We start from the raw sequence: 25,858 nt of genomic DNA on the forward strand, positions 1-25,858 counted from the left end.
CTTCCTTTTTGAAACAAATGGGTATCATGTCTATGGCATATGATATCAAAAATCTAAATTTACTCCTTGCCTATATTTGAGATTAGTTTTTAGGCTACTACAAAACAAAAACAAAGCCAAGTAAATTAATACATTAAAAACTAACAAAGTACACCCCTTTATGATAAGTCTTGGAGAGATAAGGGATACAAGGGACATACCTAAGCACAATAAAGGTAATTTACAGCAAGCCTCCATAGCCAGTATCAAATTAAATGGAGAAAAACTCAAAACAATTCTGCTAACATCAGGAACAAGACAAGGATCCCTCCCCCCATTTCTATTCAACAGAGTACTTGAAGTTATAGATAAAGCTTTGTCAGTGCCAAGAAGTGCATGATGACAGGAGCCAAACATATACAGAGGTGGATGCTTGCAGCCAAACATTGGACTGATCATGGAGTCCCGAATGGAGGAGTTAGACAAAGGACTGAAGGAGCTGAAGGGATTTGCAACTCCATAGAAAGAACAACAGTACCAACCAACCAGAGCTCCCAGGGTTTAAACCACCAACCAAGGAGTACACATGGAAGAACCCATGGCTTCAGCTGTATAAGTAGCAGAGGATGGCCTTGTTGGGCATCAATGGAAGAAGAGGCCCTTGGTCCTGTGAAGGCTCCATGCCCCAGTTTAGGGGAATGTGAGGGTGAGGAGGCAGGAGTGGGTGGGTGGGGGTACACCTCATAGAAACAGGAGGAGGTAGGGATGGGATAGGGGTTTCTGGGGGGAAATGGGGGAAAGGTGATAACATTTGAAATGTAAATAAATAAAAATATCCAATAAAAAAGAGAAAACTAATGGAGATAAAGGAAACACGGGACAGAAAGGAAGAAGTGAGGTATCACTATTCACAGATGATATGATTGCATACATAAGAAACACAAAAATTCTATAAGGAAATTCTTCAGCTGATAAAGACCTTCAACAATGTCTTAGTTAGGGTTTTATTGCTGTGAAGAGACACCATGCGCAAGGCAACTCTCAGAAAAACATTTTGTTGGGGCTGGCTTACAGTTTCAGAAGTTTAGTCCATTATCCAAGCAGACTGGGTGTTGGAGAAGGAGCTGTGGGTTCTACCCCTTGTTCTGCAGACAGCAAGAGGCTGTGCACCACACTGGGTATAGGTTGAGCATAGGTGACCTCAAAACCCATGCCCACAATGACACACTTCCTCCAAACAGGCCACACCTCCTAACAGTGCTATTATATCCTTTGGTCAGGTTTTTAAACACATAGATCTGTGGGGGACATTCCTACTCAAACCAAAATAAGCAAAGTGGCTGTATATAAGATAAACAACAAGAAGAAAAAAAAAGCAGTATCCTTCCTATATACAAATGACGAATGGGCTGAGAAGCAATCAGGGAAATACTACCCTACACAACACGCACAAACAATAGAAAAGTTCTTGGTATAGCTCTAACCATGCAAGTTAAAAAAGTGACCTGTATGATAAAAACTTGAAATCTTTGTAGGAGATGTCATAAGATGGAAAGCTCTCCCATACTCATTGATCAGTGGGATCAACCTAGTAAAAAAAAATGGCCATTCCACCAAAAACAATCTACAGATTCAACACAATCCCTATCAAAATTCCAACACAACTCTTTACAGACCTTGAAAGAAGAATACTCAACATAATAGGGGAAAAGAAAAACCCAGGACAGCTAAGGCAATCCCAAGGCTTGAGAGAGGAACTCCCGGAAACATGGGATAGGGAGGCTCCCACAAGTCAATGTGGGTGATCTTAGCAAAGATGCCTAATTAGTTGGGACATGGAATATGAAGAAGACACCTTCTGTAGTCAAGTAGGACCCCCAGTGAAGTGATAAGAACACCAAGCCACTCACAAAACTTTCAACCGCAAATTTTTCCTGTCCAAAAAAAAAAAAAAAAAAAAAAAAAAAAAATTAAGGGACCTAGATGGAGGAGAGACTGAATAAATAGTCAACCAATAACTGGCTCAATTTGAAACCCATTCTATGGGCAACCAGCAATCCCTGTCATTGTTAATGATATTCTATTATGCTTGCAGATGGCAGTCTAGCCTAAGTGTCCTCTGAGAGGTTCTACCCATCAGCAGTTTCAGATGCAGATACCCACACCCAAACACCTGGACAGAGGTTGTAGACTCTTATGGAAGAGTTGGCAGAAGGATTAAAGGCCCTGACAGAGATGGGAACCCCACAGGAACACCAACAGATTCAACTAACCTGGACCCCTGGGAGCTCTTAGAGACTGAGCCACCAACCAAAGAACATACATGGGGTGGAACAAGTTCTTTAGCATATATGTAGCAGATGTGCTGCTCAGTTTCCATCTGGTTCACCCAAAGAAGTGAAGCCGAGGCTTTCCCTAAAGCTGTATCCTGTCTTAGTCTGTCTGTGGTAACAGTTCCCCAAGAGGGCTGCCTAGTCTGGCCTCAGTGGGAGAGGATGTGCCTATTCTGGCAGAGATATTATGCACCAAAATGAGGTGGTATCTGGGTGGGGCAACATCTCAGTGGAGAAGTGGGAGGGGAATGGAGGGATGAACTCTGTGAGGGGAATACTGAGACTAGAAGCAGCATTTGGAATGTGAATGAATGAATGAATGAATAAATAAATAAATAAATAAATTGAAATGTTCAACATCCTTAGCCTTCAGGGAGATGCAAATCAAAATGACTTTGAGATTCTGTCTTACACCTGTCAGAATAGCTAAGATCAAAAATACAAGTGACAGCTCAGGCTGCTGAAGATGTGAAATAAGGGGAACACTCTTTCATTGCTGGTTGGAGAGAATACATGTGTAGCCACTCTGGAAGTCAATATAGCAGTTTCTGAGATAATTGGAAATCAATCTACCTCAAGACCCAGCTACACAACTCCTGGGCTTATATACCATGGATGCTTCATCCTCTCACAAGGACACTTGCTCAACTATGATTAAAATTGTTTTATCCATCAGAAGCTAAAAACAACCTAGGTGTCCCTTAAATGAAGAATGGATTTAAAATATGTGGTACATTTATACAATGCAGTTGCAGAATGACATCAGGAAATTTGCAGGCAAATGAATGGAACTAGAAAAGTTATCCTGAGTGAATTACTCAGAACTAGAAAGACAAACATGGTATGTACTCATGTATAAGTAGAGATTAGCTATGAAGTAAAAGCCTATCATGCTATAGTCCACAGACCCAGAGAGGGTAATTAATAAGGAGGTCTTAAGCAGGACACAAAGATCTCTATGGGGAAGGGGAAATAGAATAGATTTTGTAGATTAACTGGGGATGGATGGGGTTGGGAAAGGAGGAATCACTTGGCAGGGAGGGTGGGGAAAATACTGGGAGAGACAAATGGAACTGGGAGCATTTCAGTGACAAGGTGGAAACCTAGTGTAATGGAAACTTCATAGAACTTCATAGAATCTATGATGGTGACCCTAGCAGAGACTCCTAGGAGTGGTAGAGAAGCCTGAACTGGCCATCTTCTGTAATCAGTCAAGGACTCAAGTGAAGATTTGGGACACCAGTGCAGCCACAAAACCCACAACCTAGAGTTCATCCTGCCTGCACAATCTTCTGGGACCAGAGCCCAAGAAATTTGACATCAAAAAGGAGAGAGAGAGAGAGAGAGAGAGAGAGAGAGAGAGAGAGAGAGAGAGAGAGAGAGAGAGAGAACGAATGAAAGAGAACTTCATCCAGCAACTGATGGGAGCAGATGAACATTAGGCAGAGTTCCAGGAGTCCTTTGGAGTAGGAGGGATCAGAGGAACCAGAGGGGTGAAGGAAATAATACCAGGAGAACATGGCCCACAGAATCAACTGACTGGGATTCATGAGGACTCAAAGAGCCTGTTGGGGTCTGACCTTGATCCTCTGTAAATCTGTTATGGGAGAGTAGCTTGATGTTCTCTGGGAATCCTAACAGTGGGAGCTGGGGTGGGGTTTGAGGTGGGACTGGGGTGGGTGGCTTTCTGTCCCTGACTCTTTTTCCTACTTGTGTGGTCATTTGCCTCCTACTTGCTTGCCTTCTCTAACCTTGATGAGATTGTATGTGTCTGGTCTTCTTGTAGCTTGTTATACTGTGGTTGTTGATATTCCAGAGAGGTCTGCTCTTTCCTAAGATGAGATGGAAGGGGTTGGATCTAGGGTAGAGGAGAGGTGGGGGAAGTTGAGGGAAGGGAGAGAAAACTGTGGTCAGGATGTAATATATGATAGAAGAATAAAAAAGAAATCTAACAAAAGAGAGAGATGTTACATAAGGAATGGCTTGCAGAAGTTCCTGTATATTAATTATATGAGATAAAGAAAGCCCGGGTTACTGTGGCCATGGTACAAATAGCAGAGGGACAGGGAAAGGACAAAGAACTGAGTGTCGCCAGTACTGTCCAAGATAAATTCTATCTGATTCAGCAAAGCTAAGGTGGGCTCCAATGTGCTTGGTTAGAGATCTGACAGGAAGCTACACTAAAGGAAACAGTGAAAATCCTGGGACACTAGCCACCTGGGTCTTTTTCCTGCCAGTCTGCCATAACTTAGGTATAAGGGTCTCTCACAGACAAAGCTTGTAGTTGACTTTATTTCTCTGTCCTTCGAAGTATTGTATGAGTAAACCTTCTACAACACCATTTTTTTTCTGAGTATAAAATAGCCTTGATTGCCGATTATTTATCTCACACCTCCACCATATAAAAATATTACTCAAAACAAGTATCAGTTACCAACTCTCTCTAGAGATGAAAATCAGAATATATTGATACAAACTCCAGAGGATTCTCTGTCCAGCTCAAAAATAGTCCGGAGGTATGGAAATACAGACACAGTTCTGTCTACACAGAAAAAATGCAAGAAAGTGAGCATAATGCGTTTCCTAAATAAGGGAGACACATGTTCCTTGACTGGAATGGAGTAAAGATGAATACTGAACATGGTAACTATGAGTCATAAGGAGGAAATAGCCTTTGATTTTTTCCTTTTTGCAATATAAGAATAATCTACTTGCCAGTTTGTAGTGGGAGAAAAAAAAAAGGCTGTCACCCTCCTGTGAATCTTAGTAATTAGAGGCCAATTAGTATCAAATGCTTACTGCTTTGCTGAGTACGCATATTCCTCTTACCAACTTATTCAACTTAGGTTTGCTCACAAAATCACTCTATTTCTTGTGCCTATGAATGTCACAAAACAATTTCTTTTAAACAGTATCATAAAAAGAAAAGTGTCACACATCTACCTCACTCCCTGGTGGAATGTGTGTTTCAGCCTTGTATGTGTTATCCCAGCAACCCAAGCAGGTGACAAAGGGGCTCTCATGTCACCATTTACAGGAAACTTATTGTCAGGCATCATAACATCATCGTAAATGAATAAAATGCATAAATCATTCATTGGGTACCAGGGTGGCACAGCATAGTTATGTGTCCTTCATGAAATGCTGTGCAGTCTCTGAAAATGCCTCTAGACAGGTGACTGCCTCATTTCTCCCAGCATGGTGCTGTATCTGCATTGTATTGATGATAATGGTTGATTCCTCTATTTCCTAAGAGGATGCTGTAAGTCGGAATATATGTAATTGTTAATTATTTAGGCATATAGGGAATTCTGTTAGTAGCAACCTACATGATCCTCATCCTCCACATATATACTGATGACTCTTGTTTTGGGCATTACACACCAGGGGATCTCTCTGTGTAGACCTTAGACTTTTAAGCTGTGTGACAAACAAATAATAATCCTCCCAAGGTCACAGAGCAGGACCTGCAATTTTAATCCTGGATGCTGAACGCTTCTGGAGAGTAAATGACCTTTAAGGAAGCTGCTTCTGAGAACACCTGACACAGCCGTGGAATGCTGAATCAGTAACGATTTAGAGCAGAAAAGAACGTAACCAAGTTAGACAACTTGTATTAGCTCTTGTGACTGAGGCCATTAGGGCCATTTTGGTTCAGTTCAGACCAAAATAATGAATGTGAAGAGAGAGTACCTGGAGACAAGTACTTCTATTTCCATCTTAAAGCCCATTTAGAAATGTCCCAGTGTGCCTTTGTAGCTTGATTTTTGTCTCCACATAAATCCATATCAATTAGTCAACTAGTTTTTAGCCTTCATTGCATATTACACGCAGATGCTTGCCCATGCACACCTGAACATAGGCACATATACACACAAGTACACACACACACACACACACACACACACACACACACACACACACACACAAATACACTCTGAATACTGATATCCAGAGTTTGAAGAACAAAAAGGTCATGGTTTTATTCATGTTTATTTTTTGGTGTTGAGTATGGAACCCAGGGCTTTGAGTCTATTTACCACTAAAGAGAACACTCAAATACTAGTAACAGAAACTTTAAAGCTTAAAACTTCATTTATTCACCCCCCCACACACACACACACTTTAACTGTCTCCACTATGTACTTCCAAAAAGGCTGAAAAGGAAAACATTAATGAGAGGTATAGATAAAGTAGGACCATAGATTGGGATCCTACAGCAGGGAGTGGTAAGGGTTGTGGTAAAATCAGGAAGTATGACTGTTTTCAAATGAAAAACTCAGCCCTGTCAAATTGTCACCAGTTTTTGGTCTCAGAGCATGTGTCTGCCAAGCACTTTAGCCAACTGCTATTACCTCTAATCTAAACTTTTCATTCTACAAATAAACTAAGAGAATTGCAGGCTATTTAAATGCAGTTCTTTCAGTGGAGTTTCAGATCCTAATTCAAAGCTCTCTTTTCTGTTCATTTCAGCATCTTTGAGTGACAGGTGGAAATATACAACACCAACACAAATCTGAATGAAGTATCAATAAGTTTCACAAATCAATTCTAAGCCTGGCAGTGGTAGAAAACTCACTAACTCCTGACTATTTCTCTGAAAGATTAATAATCTGTTAAGTTATCCATGAAAATTAAATCCTGAAATTCATACATATAGCCAGACACATGATCTTAGAACAAGGATTTTCAATAAACCATCTGGTCTGCCCTTACTGCCTTCAGGAAAATGAACTATTACTGCCTCTTAAAAACGAAGCAGCAGAGGCTTTAAAGAATAACAAATGCATCATAACCATGTTACTTTGCCTTCTGGGTTAGATTATAACTTAGAGACTTTCAGAGCAGAAGGCAGAATTAGATGTTAAAGTACACAGCACAGAACACAGACAACGAAGATAAATCTAAATCCTAGAAGGGTCAATAAATGCCCAAAAGAATATTAGTTCTTCTTGAGTCTATTTTTATTTATAACACAAGAATCCAGAGTGGTGCATGCCTTAATCACAGCATGTAGGCAGAAGTACTGAGAGTTGGAGTCCAGCCTGGGCTACATAGCAAGACTCTGTCTCAAAATAATTAAGTTTTCAGATTCTGTAGCATTTATGAAAGCCAAACGTAAGTTCAGAATTCATGAAAACCATTCCTGCCACAAAGTACATGCTGAGTACGCATATCCTACGGCACCACTACAAACAATTGAACTCACTTCAGTGTTTTAAGGTTAATGCAATCTATTCTATATATATGGGGTTCTATACTACATGGGACCTCATCAGGTTATCTAAGTGTTTTTCCTTGAGAAAGATCTACTACTCAATGCTGTTCTTCATGTTTCAATGTGCCATGACACTGTATGATTGCTCCCATGATGGAAGTAGCCATTCACCATGAGAGGGGCATTTTAAATTAATCTGTATACCCTTCATGCTTGTTTGAAGATCCACTTGATATATTATGCTAAGTTATATTCAATTATACTTCCCTCCATCCCCTCTCTCCAAAGCCTATCAAACGTATTACTTGTTAATGCTTTAAGTCACACTTCAACTGACCAAGAGAGGGCAGAAACTGTCATGTCTGAGTGGCCCCTGCATAAGTGCTAACATGTGAACTCACATCTCTACACCCATACCCTTCTCTGCACCCTATATCTCTACCTGTTTCTGTTTGATGCCAATGAGATGGAACATTTTATGTATATAAAACAATGTCCCAATATTTAAAACGGTAAATCACATTTTATAACTTGTAGAAAATATTTATAAATGTCTTGTACATTGATGGTTCAAAATGTTTTGGTTTTATCATTTAGCCTTTTATTTGATGGCTCTATTTTGTATTTAGTTCTTTGTTGGCTAGAACAATCTAGTGGAAGATATGTGATGTGAAGTTTAAGCTATATAAGAAAGTGTCTCAGTTTTCTTCTGTATGCAAGATAAACTACTTGTTGAAAACATTTTAGAATTTCATTTTTCTTTAAAAAACTGTCTAGGTAGTCTCTTGCTTTCTGCTTTGTTCTAAAGGAAAAATACTAGATCAACATAAATATTTTGAATTGAAAGGTGTTTGTGGGGTTTGGGGATGTGGCTTAGTTGATACAGCATCTGTCATACAAACGTGAGGAATTAACCTTCTCTCTGAAATCTATGTGTAGTGGTATGCATCTGTAATGCCACCACTCCTACAAGGGAATTGGGAGCAGATACAAGCAGAATTGCCAGAAGCTTACCATCCAGTTGGCCTGGAGCACACCCAGGCAGAATAAAAACGGAGACCCTACCTTAAATAACCACAAAAAAGGAAAGTTATTTAAGGTATATGCTCCATCTCACACATAGCATCCACCATCATTACACACATGAATATATTTCTACACAAACATCCACACAGTGGAGATGATACTGACAACTCAGTAGTATGATGCTCCACCAGGATATATCTGGGCTTGACACTTGTATGTCTTCAGGCTCTCAATGAGTACTTCCCACATACATAACTCAGAGGATACACCACTTTGTGATCATCGTTCCATCCTTTCCATGGGATTCCTATAATTGGTAAGAATTCCCATACACTCTCCCGCTTAGTAATCTCATCTTTCCTCTCTTGTTTTATAACTCTTCTTCCTTAGTCATTCAGCTAGAGTCCCTCATTCTCATGTTTAGCTGATTTACTCTTTTCCCTGTCTAAATTTCTTGCTGATTACAAAGCAGAATTGTTTATTGCTATTAATTTTTTCTTCTCTTCTAGTATTTCCCAGTGACCTCCCTTAACTAAATAAACTTCTGGTTCTGCTGCACCTGGCTTTTGGACAGTCCTCAGCCATGCATAAGTAGAAGTATCTTTCTCTAATACACTACCACTTTCTAATCTTCTTTGATATAAAAATGCATGATTTTCATCCATATTATCTTCCTCCGGGTCATCATAATGATGTGTTTGGCCCTTATTTTACATTCCTTTACATGCAGACATGAGTACAAATACATGCACACACACATTTACACATGCATATGCACATACATACACACTCATAACAGTGTGGAAAGGCAGGTTAGAGGAAAACTGCAGAAATTGGTCCTCTTTATCCATCATTGGTCTCAGGAATCAAACTCAGGTGATTGGGATTGGTGGCAGGCATCTTTACCTATGGAGCCATCTTGTGTGCCCAATATTCACTGTCCTTAACTGTGTCCTGAAATCTAGTCGCATAAGTCTGAAGGAAAATGAGCAAGAGACTGATGATCATTCCCAGTCTTTTAATATGGGGCAACTCAGTAATTCCTTGTTCTCTGTTCTCAGAATCTTTTGCAGATGGCTAAGGAAAACTGAGGGGGATGCCATTTTAAAGTGAAGAATTCCTCTTTTGTAACTTCCTACGGCAGAGAGGTATAATACGACAGAAAAAGCTATCCAGGGTTTCCCTTGATTCTTTGTCCATTTTGTCAGTGAGCACTGAGGTAAAGAGAGGACAAAGGATACACAGGACATTGGCCTGTCTACAGAATCAGACCATAACTGAAGCGTCCTGACTTTCACAGTGATGAGGTCTATGTGACTCTGGAGAGAAAATAGTAAGGATAGCACTTAGAGAAAGAAAAAAAGATCCTACCAAGTCAGTGTGTACCTTCTACCAATCTTTGGGGAATAGGAGGAGTGACTCTCATTATTCTTGAAGCTCTGTCCTGTCATTAACAATAGCCAGGCCCCATTGCTTATCCTCAGAAGCAAGGAAAAATTCCACAATGACTTTAAACACACAGTCAAAAATGACCTTCCTATGTCATATGTGCCCTAGACTGAAGTGGTATTGAGCCTTCACAGACTCCTTTGAAAGTCCTGTGCAAACTGCATTCTCCTTTTTCAATGGGTGATGGGTAACTGAAGATGAACCAAAGCTTTTTCAATGCATGCAATCACCAGGCACTGTTCTTTCCAACTCTAAGCCACTCAATGCCCCCAAAGCCAATCTTGTAAAGCGCCACATTCTTTCTAAATATCCCATGGATTTCATTATGTATTATAAAGAATAGAGCCCTGAAGCTAATAATAAGATAGGCACCAAAAAATCCGTTCCTTTTGAATTGGTTCTGTAATACTGGGTGTTAATGAACCTTAGAGAAATAAAACTAGGAAAAGCACTTGGCGGATTCGCAGTGCACAACATTGACCATCTTGAGGCAGAAGTCATTGTAAAAGTCAAGAGGTTCCTGAGGCTTCTGCTGCCACAACCCCAGTGTAACTCGGTACATTGGCTCTATCTGATGGCTCTACAATTGCCTTTCCAACAGCACCACCTTTTTTTCTCTCGGAATGTCTCCTGTGCTTCCCTGCACATCCTGCTGGTTATAGACAGGGGACTTGAGAATCAGGCTCAAGCCAACAGCCATTTCCTGGCTATTGCTACTATTTCAGACACTGTCCCACAGGTGAATCCACTCATGGTGGTGACAGAGTTGGAATTTTCTGGATGTCTTGAGAATGAGGTGTCTGGTTCTTCTGAAATGTGCTCTGAAGTCTATGCCCTCTCCTCAGTAAAATGGCCACAGAGGAGAAGAGGACAAACTCAAAGAGCTTGAATTTTTATGCAAAGTGTTATTCAAAAAATGATAAGGAAGTATATTTGCCAGTCAAACCAGAAGGCATACATTTGGGGACTAATTCCTATGGGTTAAATAGTTTCCTAAAGTCTTCTGCATGGGAAAGGTTAACACATCACGAGAGTGTAGTTCTGTCTGTGGTAAAGACATCTTTTTCTGGGTAACAGGAATCCTAGAAATATCAGGAGGTTTTAAAAGTAATAGCTATTCTTTTTGACATTTAGCTGATCAATGTAATTTGAACTGTCATTCAAACAGGATGGAAAAAAAAGTCTAGGTAATTTTATGAGAAGTGTTGAACTTAAAAGAACATACTTGAATCATATTTCTAATTTCCTTGGCTTCCATAGAAACAGAAGCATGCTTGTCTAGTAAACCTTTTATGCATGGCGTCGTTTGAATCTAAAACAGAATTTGCAGAAGAAAATTGCTAACTCCTGTGACAAAACTTATAAATCAAAGAGACGTCATATATTTATAATTATGCAAGCTTGATTCAGCATCAACATGGAAGGTGGAGATGTGGACAGATATCCTGGATTCTGACATTCAGAGGTCAGCAATGAGAAAGGTTACTATTTGCATGGAAAAGCTACTTGTGTAATTAAGTAAAATTAATTATGCTTGTACAAATTTCACAGACGCACTGCAGATCTGGATTTTTGACGAATTAAGCTTTAATTTAGTTGAGGAAACTAAATCCCATAAGCTTTTATCAGAACACTCTGCTCACCAATTAAAAGAAAAGAGGCAAAAAAATATAGATTTTTAAGAACCATCTGGAGATATAATCAATTAAGGAAAGCTGTAAAGGCAAGATGATAGTCAATTACCTAAGATGTAAAGCCATGTTTTGAGGTTATGCTGCCCTTCATTTTCTCACAAGTACCCATTTTATGTATGTATGTATGTGTATATATATATATATATATATACACACACATATACACACACACACACATATATATATACAAATATATACACACATATATATATGTATATATATGCAAATAACCAGAAAGTATAATTAATACATAGGTATAATTCCCTGATTAGATAGTGGAGCCCATTTACCATACATTAAGGGTGCTCTGAATGCTACAAAAACAGAAACAAAACAAACACAAACACAAACAAGCTAATGGAATGTGTTTTCCTAAATGGTTCTTTCATTTTCTCCTTTTCAAACAGTCTGTGATATTACTATCTCAGAGGCTAGCCATGAGGGCAGCAGCCACCATCCCTACGCCATTACTGCTTGGATGTTTCCAATATTCATTGGGAGGGAGTGACACTGACTTTGAAGAAAGCAGCTACAAATCTGGAGCTTTCAAGGGATTAGAAGTGCTTTAACCATCACTGGAAAGAGAGGCCCATTGGACTTGCAAACTTTATATGCCCCAGTACAGGGGAACACCAGGGCCAAAAAGGGGGAGTGGGTGGGTAGGGGAGTGGGGGTGGGTGGGTATGGGGGACTTTTGGTATAGCATTGGAAATGTAAATGAGCGAAATACCTAATAAAAAATGGAAAAAAAAAAGAAGTGCTTTAACGATGTTTCTCAATTTTTATTTATGTGTGATGAGGATTGCAACAGAGGCAAGAAGAAGATGTCCGGTTCCCCAGGAGGAGAGTTGCAGCTCCATGTGGGATCTGGGAACTGAACTCGGATATTCTGGAGTTGCACCAAAGGTTCATTACCACTGAGCCACCAGGGTAGCCCTGGATACGTGATAAAATCATCAGAACATGAAAAATGGAAATAAGCCATTAAAGACCAGCCAGTCTCCTCTGAGTGACCATATGCAAGGATTCAGTGTTGCTAGTCCATTGCATTCAGCCTAGGTGTGTGTTCCTCTAGTTGACAGTGGATAGTAACTCTTTTTCCACTACACAGAGGCTGTCTGGTCTGATCTTTTTCTTTACCTGGACCACAGGACTTCCCTGAGCTATAACCTCTCCTTTCCTCTGCCTGGATTCTCTCCCAGACCTTTACGCGGCTGTCTTCATCTTGTTCCTCTAACTGTCCAGAGGGGCACATTCTGTCTTGTCCCCACCAAGCATAGCCTAACTTCGCATAGTCACATGTCCTTTTCCTCCTCCAGAGGACAGCTCACTTCCAATAATTACTTAGCTTATTTAGTGGTTTGCTTCTTTATAGGGCGTCTCATCCACTGCATAGTTGAGCTTCGCTGTTTCCCAGAGTTCTGCTTTAAGTTGAATCAGCAATAATCTCTACTTATAAAATACTTGACTGACTATAATTCTTGCAGTAAAGATGACTTTTGGCAATCTCTGAGTTAAATATGTTTTTAAGACTCCATTAGTCATTCCTTTAAAAGTGAGCTTATGTCTCTGGCCTGAATTTTAGCAAGTGAACCTATTTGCTTTGGAAGGCAAATCCCTAGCATTTAAGTTGGCAGCAACACCAGGTAACATCAGATGTCTGCACTGCTTTACTTTCTGGTTATCTCTCGTCCTCATCACAACCCTGCAGTGCCATTGGTACAAGTCCCATCCCTATAAAGGAGTAAGAAATGCTTGCAACATTGTTACTTTCTGCCAGCTCTTGGAGGACCAGTCACAGGGTTGCCATTTAAACCTCTGTCTTCTTCAAAGCCAGGAATCCACCCTGCTCCTAAGACTGTGATCTTCACACACTTGAAGCATTCTCAAGCATCAGTGGCAATTTCAGTGTAACTGAGGACAATGAGATCCTAGAAGAAAAGGAGCCACGATTCTGGGCAGTCTGGACTGAAAGTATTTGCTCCACAGTAATTAAGTCTGCTGGTTCCTAGGCATCTTCACCCCCCTAGCTCAATAATCAATTTGTCCAATAGTATTGACAATAATCAATAAAGTCCATTAGAAAACACAAAGAGAAGGCATTTTTTTAATTAACTTCAAGTGAGGCACAGTGTCCACTTGGTATATGAAGCAGTAAGAAAGTTCCAGAATTGAGCTTATTTTAGGGATGCTATAAAACTATCAACATTTCTCATGTGTCCTGCTGCTGTCTGTAGATCTTCTTAAAATTGCCACAAGCTTGAGGACTAAGCATTCTGAAGAATGAAAATGATATCCTATCAGGTTACAGGACATCATGGGGAGCTGTGTATCAGGGATTTTAGGCATCTCCCTTGAATGTGGTTTTGTAGTTACTTACTATAATTTTAGTGTAGTCACCTGACCTCCCCTCTGAGCCTTGGTTTCCTTATGCAGGACAGAAGATTATCTCAAGGATCGAAGTGCTAGGGTTAGTGCAGAAATTAGATAGTCCAGCCTATATTCAACACACAATACAGGGCCTACTGACCACTTTCTCTTTGCCCAATTATTTGCTTTTGTTTGATTTTTCCTAAGTCTCTCATGCAATATGAGAGACTGACACTCTCCTCCCATAAAACAAAACACAGATGAAAGTCACTTACCACAGCCTCTTCTACCTGTCTGCTGCCCCACCATCACCACCATTCAATGCCTCAGAGGAATCTGTCCTGCGATTCTTCAGTCACTCATGTGCAATCTTACAGGGTCACCAAGCATTCTTCATCTCCGCATTCTTTCATTCAGTGTTCTTTTTGTGCATCTATACAGCCATGTCTTGAAAGTCTCTTTGATTATGCCAAATCACGTCTCCATTAATTCCTACAGTACCCACATATTGTAGCTGCTTTCCTGCATTTGTCTGTGTGATTATTTTGCATATCAGATGGAATGTTACCCTAGTGAAAACTGTAGTTGGCAAACACACTCCTGTCACTCCAGGGAGTGGCAAGCTTTCATACTGTTAGTGATTAGCTCACAGGAAGAACTCAGCAAACATTTGTCGAGTAAGTGGCTGCTATTCATTCACTAGATTGTTACCAGATTGTAACAATCCTGATGATGGCTTTGAAGAGGTGAGGCTTTTACCAGGAACCATTCATTTAATTGGGACTGGGAACTCATTTTCAAAAGAAAACCAAAACAACTCAGAAGCATAAGGCTCTCCACCATTGAATGAGCAAGATGCAAATTATCCCTCCTCTCTGGAATCCTGCTTGCCAAGAATCACAGAGAATATCTGAAATTGCTCAAGTGAACAAGGCATTTATTTCTAGATGGTCATCAACTATGAACAGCACCAAGCTTTTTACATGGTCAACAATGGACCCAAATGATTATGTTTTCCTATCTGTATGTTTTACCTACAGCATTTCTTAACTATGAGATTATCATAGAGAGGGAGAAAATATCTTCCTCCTCTTCTTCTGTTTCTGCTTCTATTTGTTGTCGTATAGTCACCTTCCACTCTTTCCAGATCCATTACTCCATTCCCATCTACTGAAATTGTAAGACTCTGGAGAGCCTTAGCTTTCTGGGGACTCCCTGAGTGAACGATGCAGAACCAGGAATCTATGCAAAAAGCAAGAGAAATTTATTGTTCCAACATGTCGGGGTTGCCCTGCACATGGAGCAAGAATGACCATGGGCAGCCTGGCTGACAAGCCTTTATACAGTTCTCTAGGCAACAGCCCTTAGACACAATGTGACTGGTAGAACAGTGTGAATTTTAAACTGATTGGTCTATAGGGAATGAGGTAGGTGGCTAATGGTTGCAGAATGTGTCTACCCCAGTGGTCAGTCCCCCATCTCTGTGGTCTGAGGAGTGTAATTAGCCCCTCCCTTCCAGAGGGGAGGTGTGCTTCTGTTCTTTATGACCTTTTGTTTCCAGGAGGGGAGGGGTCCAGTGGAAATTTCAAAAGTTCCTGAGTTGACTTCTTCAAAATATCCATAGATCAATATGTCCCTCAACCCTTGTCTCAAGATTCATAATTTAGGTAAATCAACATTGGTTATCAATTCAGGTAACAGTCACAAATTCTAGGAAGTAAGCCCACAACTTGAATTTAGGGAGCCACAATTTAAACCATCATAGCTTCCCATTCTATATCTATTTTTTCTAGGAATAGAGTTCCTCGATGGGTAAGTATGTACTCTGTCAATGCATTAAAACAGAATTCAGTCTATGGCTTCAACAAAGTAAAAATGATGCTGCTATTCTTCTGAGTCTAGATCATTATGATGCTATGTCCTTTTATGTTAGAACATAACATAGAACATTCTATTGTGGAGCTCAGCAACCACAATGAAAACGATTCCAATTTAATTCTTCGTGATTGTCACACATAGGTGTTTTGGCCAGTGAAGTTCCAGCCAATATGTAGTAGCAGCCACTTACACATAATCAAGTGTACTACATGATGAATCTAGGCCCACCATTGTGGAATCTCCAGCCTGAAATTCCAGGTTGAGTGCTAGATACCAGGAAATACTGAGTTCTACCCATACTGTGGGATCAATAGAAAATAAGTTGTGGCTGTATGGAGCAACAAAAATGTAGGGCACTTTGCTCTATAGCAACAGAGCATCAGATCGACTATTATTTAAATAACTGAGTAAATTAAAATTCAGAATAAAAAGGCACAGAGCTACACTCCCTAGCATTTAGTATCTTGAATCTTTGCCAATGCAGAAAGAAGGAGCAAGGAGAGACTCTCAGAGACATGAACTAAATGCACACAACACACACACACACACACACACACACACACACACACACACACACACACTTCCACAGAAAATAAAAATACTTGCATCTCTTCTATTCTGTGTTTAGGTCTATAGGGAAAGCATAGTTAAAAATAGAAACTATGGGATGTCAGAGGACCTTAGATGTTATGTGGCCCAAACTGCAGATTGTATAGAATAGCAGAATAAAACCTAGATATAGTCCAGATCCTTCCTTTGCAATATAACTCTTCACCTTCTTAAGGTCCATCCAGTTCTCATGGGTGAGAAAAGTGAACACAATCTTAGGACTGCCTCAGCTTGGAATACTGAAATGAAGAGACCGAGGATGTATGAAGGCAAAGATGTGGCATACTAGTATTACAACCATCATTTCTGATCCTCCCACAACCAAATTATGAGAAACTTTCTTCTCCTCTTTCCATTAATTTGTTTTGGTTTCTTTCTTTCCTAACTTGACCCTATAGTTCCCAGGTCCCAGAAACCATGCAGAACACGGAGAAGAAAGGCAAAAATCTTTAGTCACACATGGTCGAAGACCAACCTAAGATGTAGGGTGATATAGATCAGTTCTGAAATGAAGGACTTTCTGGGGTGATATCTTTCCTATAAGGCACCTACAAGCTACATGTAACTTTTGAATATCTGCCATGATTGAGAAAATGAACTTCTAATGTTATAACCTTTGTGTTCAGGGCTAGAGATAGCTCAGCAGTTAAGAGCAGTGACTGCTCTTCCAGAGGTCCTGAGTTCAATTCTCAGCAAGCACATCTATCTCACAACCATCTATAAAGGGATCTAACACCCTCTTCTAGCATGCAGATGTACATGCAGATAGAGCACTCATATAAATAAAATAAAAAATAAAAATAAATGTTAAAAAAATCATTTGGGTTCCTTAGCACAAACACTGTTACTCCAGTCTAGAAATCTCATCTTGGACCTTGTGCATTTTATAATAATATGCCCTTAATATCTTCAACTTCTCCAATCTGACCACAAAATGCCTCAGTAAAAGAGATAGATTTCTCAGATGGGGCCCAAACTTCTGTTTGGGGTTACTCGGAGGTCACAATAATGGAGCTGGTAAAGACTTAAAAACCCATGTGTGAGAGAGAAGGGAGGGGATGTTTGCAGGAGGATTTTCTAACATTATCTTCCTTAATTCTAGGATAATAAAAATACAGTTTGTCATCAAAGGAAACTAGGAAGTGTCAAATGTCATAATCAATATCCCTGACATGGGGTGAAGTTGAAAAACATTTGTTCATCATTGGAAATGGAGCCTCTTAGCTTGACTTCACAGGTAATTTGCGTTCTGTCTGACTTACAATGATGACTAGCCTCCTGCTTTCCATCCACCCTGCTTCAGCTCGCCACACTTGGACTTCCCCTCTGAGACTTCCCAGTCCCCTTTAACTCATTCATCTCTGGATGTCAATCCTGCTGATACCTCTACATTGACTTCCACTGGCAAGGGCTCCCTAGCCCTTTGAACCTCTACACTAGAGGCTGTCGAAATGCCTTCCAGCTTTAACTGAGTCTTTCCTCATGATTCTTTAAAATATGTCATCTAGCTTGAGACCCATGTCACGAGCGGAGCTCACCTCTGACACTGTTAATGATATTCCGCTGCACTTGCAGACAGAAGCCTAGACAGTTTACCCAGCAACTGATGAAAACAGATGCAGAGATGCACAACTGAGAATTAGACTGAGCTTGAGGAATCCTACAGAAGAAGGGGGAAAGGATTGTCGGAACCAGAAGGACACCACAAGAAAACCTACAGATTAAAACAGCCTGGGCCCAGAGGGGTTCACAGAGACTGAATTACCAACCAACCAGTCCTGGATGGACTGACCTAGGCCCTCTGTATGTATGTAACAATTGTGCAACTTGATCATCATGTGGACTCCTAACAGTAGAAATAGGGGCTGTCCTTGACTTTGTTGCCTGCCCTTGAGACCCTCTACCACTTACTGGGCTGCCTCCTTTAGCCTCAATAGGAAAGATGCCTAGTCTTACTACAACTTGATATGGCAAGGCTGATTGATATCCGCCACAGGAGGCCTCCCCTTTTCTGAAGAAAATTGGATGGGGGTGAAGTGGGAGGTGAGAGTGCAAGGACTGGGAAAGGATGTAAAGTTAATTAATTAATCAATTAATTATAATAGATACCATTTGGGGAGGTATTATAATTATGTTACATTCTTCACTAGTAAATTATGAGCTATTAAAGTATAAGACCATGTTAGGATACTGGGGAGATTTCATGTACAAAGTTGAGCCATGGCAGCACACACCTGTAATTTTAGCACTGGGAGGTATAGATATGAGGAGCCATGGGACTCACTGGCCAGCTGGTCTAGCGGAATTTGTAAGGTATAACTTCAGTGGGAGAAACTGTCTCAAAAAATAGTGTAGACAGATATTGGGAGATCTCTCTAGCACTGCTCCAACTAGGCCACTCAGTGCCACCATTAACAGGAGGCAGGGTCAGCTCTCCTGCTCTCATGCCCTCAAGGTCATCTCCTTGGCACCCATACCTCTAGGCCCAGCTCCACTCTGCTGCACAGTCAAGATGCAGAGGTATTTTTAATGTAGGCACTCCCTACATTCTTGTAAATATTTCAATGACATTCAAATTAAAAGCAACATTAGTGAGTCATACTGTATACCTAATGGGGAATTTAGTAGGGGGAGGGTGGGTTTGTTTCTGCTTCTCTGCACTCAAATTTCCATGTTGCTTAAAATGCTAATATTTTTGGTATTTTTTTCAGACAAATGTGTTTGAAATAAAAAGCAAAAAGGGAACAAAGTGTGAAGGTACCAGAGTTGAGTGGATGATGCTCTCAACCTGGGAAGACTTACCATTTCCTCAGATGATGCTAGAACACACACTCAGGTGGATACTAGTCACACACTCAATAAATGAACAATGTTAACTGAAATATAAAACACCGCTTTCTCCCACTTGCTTAGCACATCTTCCCATTAAGCAGAATGCAGTCTCCCACTTTAAATATATTTCACACTTCAATGTTGCTTTCCTTGTATAATTAAAATGTAGCAGGTAGTTGATACAGGGGAGGGAGTACCTACATTAAAAATACCTCTTCAAAATCAATTCCAAGCACTCATTTCATTTATGATCTGTCTACCTCAATAAGTCAACCAATACTTCATTTTAAAGGCCATATAAAGCTCTATTAACCCGTCTTTATACCTTTCAATTTAAAGCGACTGTCCAATCATAATGTTGCGCCATTCATTTTTTTTCCTGTAAGTATACACTGTCTTGTATGTGCTAAGCAGCATGCATGCCCAGAGTTGTGGGTCAAGGATGAAGAGGGCAAGGGACTGCCTTCTGAGCTCACCTCCTAATAGGAAAAACAGTTAGGAAAATGAATACAGGTAGGGTGTAGGTCCTCTGCTGTCCAATGCCAGGTGCAGCCAGCCAAACAGATATGACGGAGTGGAGTTTCAAGCTGAGGAGACTTCAGAGAAAGGATGAGCAAAAAAGAACTTGGTAGTGCATATGTGCACACACCCCACCCATGCATTGAAGAGCAAGTATAGATAAGATTTCATTTATGAGATTGATAAGGGCAAGGGTGTCCACACTCTGCTGCTCAGGTCTCTATAAGTAGGTGACTGGCTTGCCATGTCACAGCAGCCAAAGCATGAGACTGCTTCTATGAGCATGCAAGTGCCAAACTCAGTTGAACATGCAAGGCTTATCTGAACAGTGTACACACACACACACACACACACACACACGCGTGTACATATGTACGTACATATGAATGTATGTATGTATATATGAGTGACTTTGGTAGGAAGACATGAAGACTAAAAGGGTATAGCTTCTCATAGGGGGATTTTAAAGTAGATGCAAACTAAAGTCACACGCATACAGAAAATGTGGGCAGACACATAACTCATCAGACGCATGAGAAAAGTGAAGAAAATCATGCCTTACATTAGTTCCCAAGGTAAGTCTGATGGTTTTAGCTCTGGAAAGCAACAAGGGGCATATCTGACGAAGAGAAGGTTCCCCAGACAGAAGGCTATCCCAAGTTCTTACTGGGATCCTGCATCCCTAGGAGATAGGTCCCCCTCTCCTCCTTGTTGATATGTATCCTCATTCCCCTCTACTTGAGTTAATTTGACCAGGTCACAGTTCTGTGAGCCTTCCCGAAACAGATGAGGTGTCACTAGCTTGAGTTATGGAAGACACTGGCCATTCTTCCTGATGCTCTCTGTTTTACAATGTATCCAATTTACAAGTATTAGAATGCCTTCCTCTGACCCTCAGTGGATCTTGATCTTACTTTAGGGTAAATAAATCATGTTTGAGACATCACACTGAACAAATTCAATTTGTCTTCATGAAAAATAGCCCTTGGAAAACAGTCAGCATTGTGTACTGATTAAGACTGTCCTCTGAGCCAGACTCTCTGCATACCCATCCTTGCTTCGTCATTCACCAGACTGTGTGACCTTGGCCTAGTGACTGTACTTCAAAAATCCACATTTTCATCTATCATGCATGGTTAATATAGGTGCCCACCTCCTAGTAGTTTTATGAATATCACCAGAAAAGTATAAAGTAAATTCTCTATAAGTTTTTATTAAATAGATATTCATGTATTACATGATAATCAGAACCCATGATCCTCAGTCTATTTATGGTCAATGAAGAGACACTCAGGGGAGCCATAAACTAAAATCATGTCACATGACCAGGTATTTAGCGTTGGTGCTTTTTCTGTGTATGAATAAGAGAGTAGTTTGTAACTACTGAACACACCCTGAAAGCTGACCCTATATAAGCCACTGGGATGAAGCTAAAAGGTGAAAAGAATATGATCTTTGTGTCAGAGAAGTTCCCAGGGTAAACGAAAAGCTGGAATCAGGTCGGAAGGCTTCATGACCCACTTTGATTCTACCATCTATAATGAGGGTGTCCGACCAAAAGACTCCCATAGTTTCCTTTTCATCTAGCTTTATATTTACTGGGCCAAGAGATCATGGTGTCTATCAATGACCCTTACACTTTTTCAGTTATGGTACTTAATAAGCACTGTGCTCAGTGACAGTGTAGAATAGATGATCAATACTGTACTACTTGGAAGGTCTTCAAGGCTATTATCTTAGGAATTGGCTTATAAAACATGTTGGCTGAAGCAAGAGTCTTCTATAGAGTGACACCTCACATACCAAGGCAAAGAACAAAATGTGGAATTAAAAATTCCAAACAGATATCTTGGAAGACACAGGGACGAACCCACTTAGCTCCACCCTGAGATTCTAAAAGAAAGATCACATCAAGTCCTAACCAGTCATCAATCCCTGAACATTCAGACTAGGGCTTTCTGCACCACTCTTTAGTACCCCAAACCCATAACAGACCAGGATCTGTAGCCAATTAGTTTGGGTTCAAATAACTAGTGTGCCATCTCAATCTGGGTTATTCATTCAATCAATCAATCTCTCTCTCTCTCTCTTTCTCTCTCCCCTTTTCAGTTTGTAATAGTCTATGCTCTAGTTTGCTATCTATTGCTGCGATAAATACCATTATCAAAAGTGATTGAAGAAAGGCAGCCTTGTTGTTGTTTGTGATTTTGTTTGTTTTGTTTTGTTTTGTTTTGTTTTGTTTTGTTTTGTTTTGTTATAACTTACACTTTCACCTCACCTTCTGTCAGGGTAGAAGTCATGGCAGGGACTCATTAAATGGCCCCAGAAGAATTACTGTTGCTGGTTTTCTCTCAGTAGCTTATTCGTCCTGCTTTATTGTACAACTCAGGACCACCCACTATTGAAGGTGGCTGGACCACCCATATCAGTCACAAATCAAGAAAATCACCCTACAGGCTTGCCTATGGGGAAATTCAGTAGAGGCATTTTCTTAATTGATGTTCCTTCTTCCTACATGACCCTAACTTGTGCCAAGCTGACAAACAAAACAACAACAACAATAACAAAAATAACTAATACAAGTCTAACATGGATTAGCTATAGGTTATAAGTGAGGTTCTATTTGCTAATGGCAGTAGTAGCAATATTAACGGAGCTTGCAAAAAGCCCATGATGATGAAATCAAATACGTACATAAAATATGTCTCTATCAGGCTATATACTAAACACCACCTTCACCATCTCCTCAAATCGTCACAGCAATTCTGTGAGGTATGTCCTGCTGTGACTTCTGGAAAATGGCAGTGCAGAGATATTGTGGAATTTCTGAAAAGTCACATGGTCACTAGTGGAAGCATGAACTATAATTAGAAAGTCTCTGGAGCCTGAGATCTCAACAACTACACTATTGTGTGGAGCTGCATGTGACATTCTGTTGTCAGCATTGAGCCTTCCCTTGTGTCAGTATCTGATGGTGAACATTAAGGCTGAACACCTCTTTTGTGCTCAATAGCTATAGTCTTTCACTGAGTCAATTAACTTCTCTTTTATTACAAAGGATTAAAACTATTTTATTTATATAATACTTTTGGAAATTTGCCAAAAATGTTTTAAGTGTTATGAACAGTGCCTAGCAGAGAGTAGACACTAGAAATATTAGTTTTCTTTTAAAGCACAGTGTGCTCAATGATGAGAGGCTGATTTCTGGGTATATTAATATTGGAAAATCATATACTTTCCAATGTAGAGGAAACTGAGAATTGTAGTCAGACTCTCTTGACCAGTCATGGGCACTGTGGTATTTTGCCACAAGTAGAGGAAAGCAAAATTATTTATCTATAGATTTACTTCAAAATAAAGAAAGCTCATTTGTAAATCTACGTTGTTATAGCAACAGCCCTTCCTCAGGCTTTGCATCCTTAGGGATGGAACAAAACACAACTCTGACACGAAAGCAAACATCCATAATGTGCAATATTGCATAACTTTCCAAGTCCTCAAAAATGGCACCAACCTCCTAGTTTGTTATATTCTGGGGAGTTGATTATAATGTAAACTTTTTCGAACCCCCAATTTTTGAACAATTCAAGCACATAAAACAACCACTCTTTTCGATTGATAATATGTTTAAAAGCCCTGCATAAAACGATGCTCTGTCACCTCATTGATTCTCTTTGCTCTCCCAACTCGTACTCTCCAGTAGATTATTGATTAACACCTCATTCCAATTTTGCAGGATCTTCATTGTAACTAAATTATTATTTGTGCCATAGAATTATAATTCTAAGAGACTGTGTTTTATGCTGTCACTTGTGAATAAAATATGCCTTTAACTTGCAGGTCAAGACCAATTTTCTAATACTTGAGTTCAATTTGCTCAAATGCATTACTACTGTAAAGCACCAATTATGACTAATAATGGCATTATTCTCACTACAATAAGTACTTGGTATGGCAAAGCTTTAAGGATTCTGAAGTTTGGCATTCAATTTAGTTAACTACAGGAAATAGGTGATTTCATAGAGATTATTACCTTAATGTCATACTGCTCTCCGAGCTCACATCTGCCATGGTAAGTGATGTTCTATATTTGCAACTACTTCTTTGAATCTTGTTAGGCAAAGCTGACTCCACAAGTCATATTTGCTTAATATTGAAGTTTTTTTAATTTTAGGCAAATACATTCATATTTGCCAAAAAAAAATCCCTAAAGTTTGAGCTCTTACTTTCTATACCAGTGCCTAAATCGCTCCTATTTTAGAGCTGGGCATCAGAACATATTTTTTTTAAAAAAATCACAAAAAGTAGAGGAATTGAGATGTTCACCTCCATCAGCAGAGGAGCAGCTCAGGTCCTCAGTGAAGTTCCACTAGAGAAGTTGCCAAGTCTATTATGCTTTCAGAGCCTGACCATCTCATTCTGCCTTTGGCCATAAACAGAAACTCTTCCAAAATATCTTTTTATCACAACCCTGACATATTAACCAATAGTCAAGTTTTATAAAGTCTATGCTAAGCCTAAGTGCTTGCTTTCTCATATTTAATACTATAGTACTAGTATAGTACTATATACTATATAGTATAGTATTAGTATTTAATATTGTAGAAGCTGTTTCAGCTTATACATTTTATATTAAATTTAAGAACACTATGGAATAGCCATATCAATAAACATCAGTTGCAGTCATCTGGACTGAAAACCTCAAACCTTAAACCTGAAGACTGCATCTCCCACAGAAATTGCTAGAAACTTTGTCCATTTTGTCCCACCCTCACTTGCCAGCACTAGGTAAAATTTGGTTGTACCCTTTTCTTTACTGAAATACTTCTCTGAACCTTGTATGTTCATAAAAACACCAATGTCCAAATTTTATGCATTGAGTGCCATCTACAAATAATTCATGATGTGTTCCAACACACTAGAATGATGACCTGGGACTCAAAGCAGCCACATGGAAATTGACCAGTGCTCTCTTCCAAAGCTGATGTTGGAATCCAGAAAGCTATTTTATATTCTATAAAGAAACAGAAACATTTTCAAGACAGAATTATGAAACATTAGGGCTACTTTCAGTTGGCTGTTTCTGAACTTTAACTCTGGGCATTAAAGGATGATTCATTCTTAAGCCTGAAACCATATCTCAAACTTGGTTTATAGATACCACATTTAACCCAAGTACTAGTGAGTTCCACCATGAGTAATGGACGAAGACACTCAGAAAAATTATGCATAAAACTCTCAGCTTGTTTGGGAAACACATGCAAGCTCTTGTCCCCTGGAGAGGTAAATATAACATGAGATGCATAAAGGCAGTGGGAAAGCCTCAGGATCTATTACTTTCAGGTTGGAACGACAAAGGGAAAAACCATACCAACCAGCAGACACACTCCAAGCAAGCCAAGAACAAAAATGCATTTTGTGATTCAAAACACCCCAAATATCCATGTTCACACTGGGGGTTTTCACAGGAAAACATCACTGTTCACTTTGTTATGTCACTATTTCTTTATCAATAGGGAGTTGTTTTATTGCCTGTCCATTAACTTTTGACATCAGAATGAGAAAATGTATTCCCTGGGCAGCAGATTAGCATCTGTGACCTTCTCATTAGTTAAGTTAATTATATTGATTCTACAGACGCAAATCACTAAATTAAAAAGAGTTCAGAGTATACACATGTTATATTTGCAGCAGTATCCTCTTCACTTGAATTCCAGCAAGTCCATGACTGATCTAAATAACACCCTGAGCACCAGAAGCAAGAATTTTGTGAAAAAGCACATGCCTAAAAAAACTAACAAAGCAAGAAGATACAGCTGGTTTCCTGTCATTTCCACCTTATCCATGCAATAGCAGAAAAGATTTCTTGCCCCAAACTGGAGATTGTCAGTGAACCACCATGCAGTTCACTGACGAATTTCAAGCAGGTGTAATTTGACTACTAACATTCT

At 39.8% G+C, this 25,858-nt stretch overlaps 1 protein-coding gene across 5 annotated transcripts in view; it reads right to left on the reverse strand.

The window, feature by feature from the left end:
• Nucleotides 1-25,858, reverse strand: part of Sgcd (sarcoglycan, delta (dystrophin-associated glycoprotein)) — a 1,018,375-nt gene that overhangs the window by 357,917 nt on the left and 634,600 nt on the right. The window lies entirely within an intron of this gene.

Source organism: Mus musculus, chromosome 11 (genome assembly GCF_000001635.26).
Source record: "Mus musculus strain C57BL/6J chromosome 11, GRCm38.p6 C57BL/6J".
Classification (NCBI taxonomy): domain Eukaryota; kingdom Metazoa; phylum Chordata; class Mammalia; order Rodentia; family Muridae; genus Mus; species Mus musculus.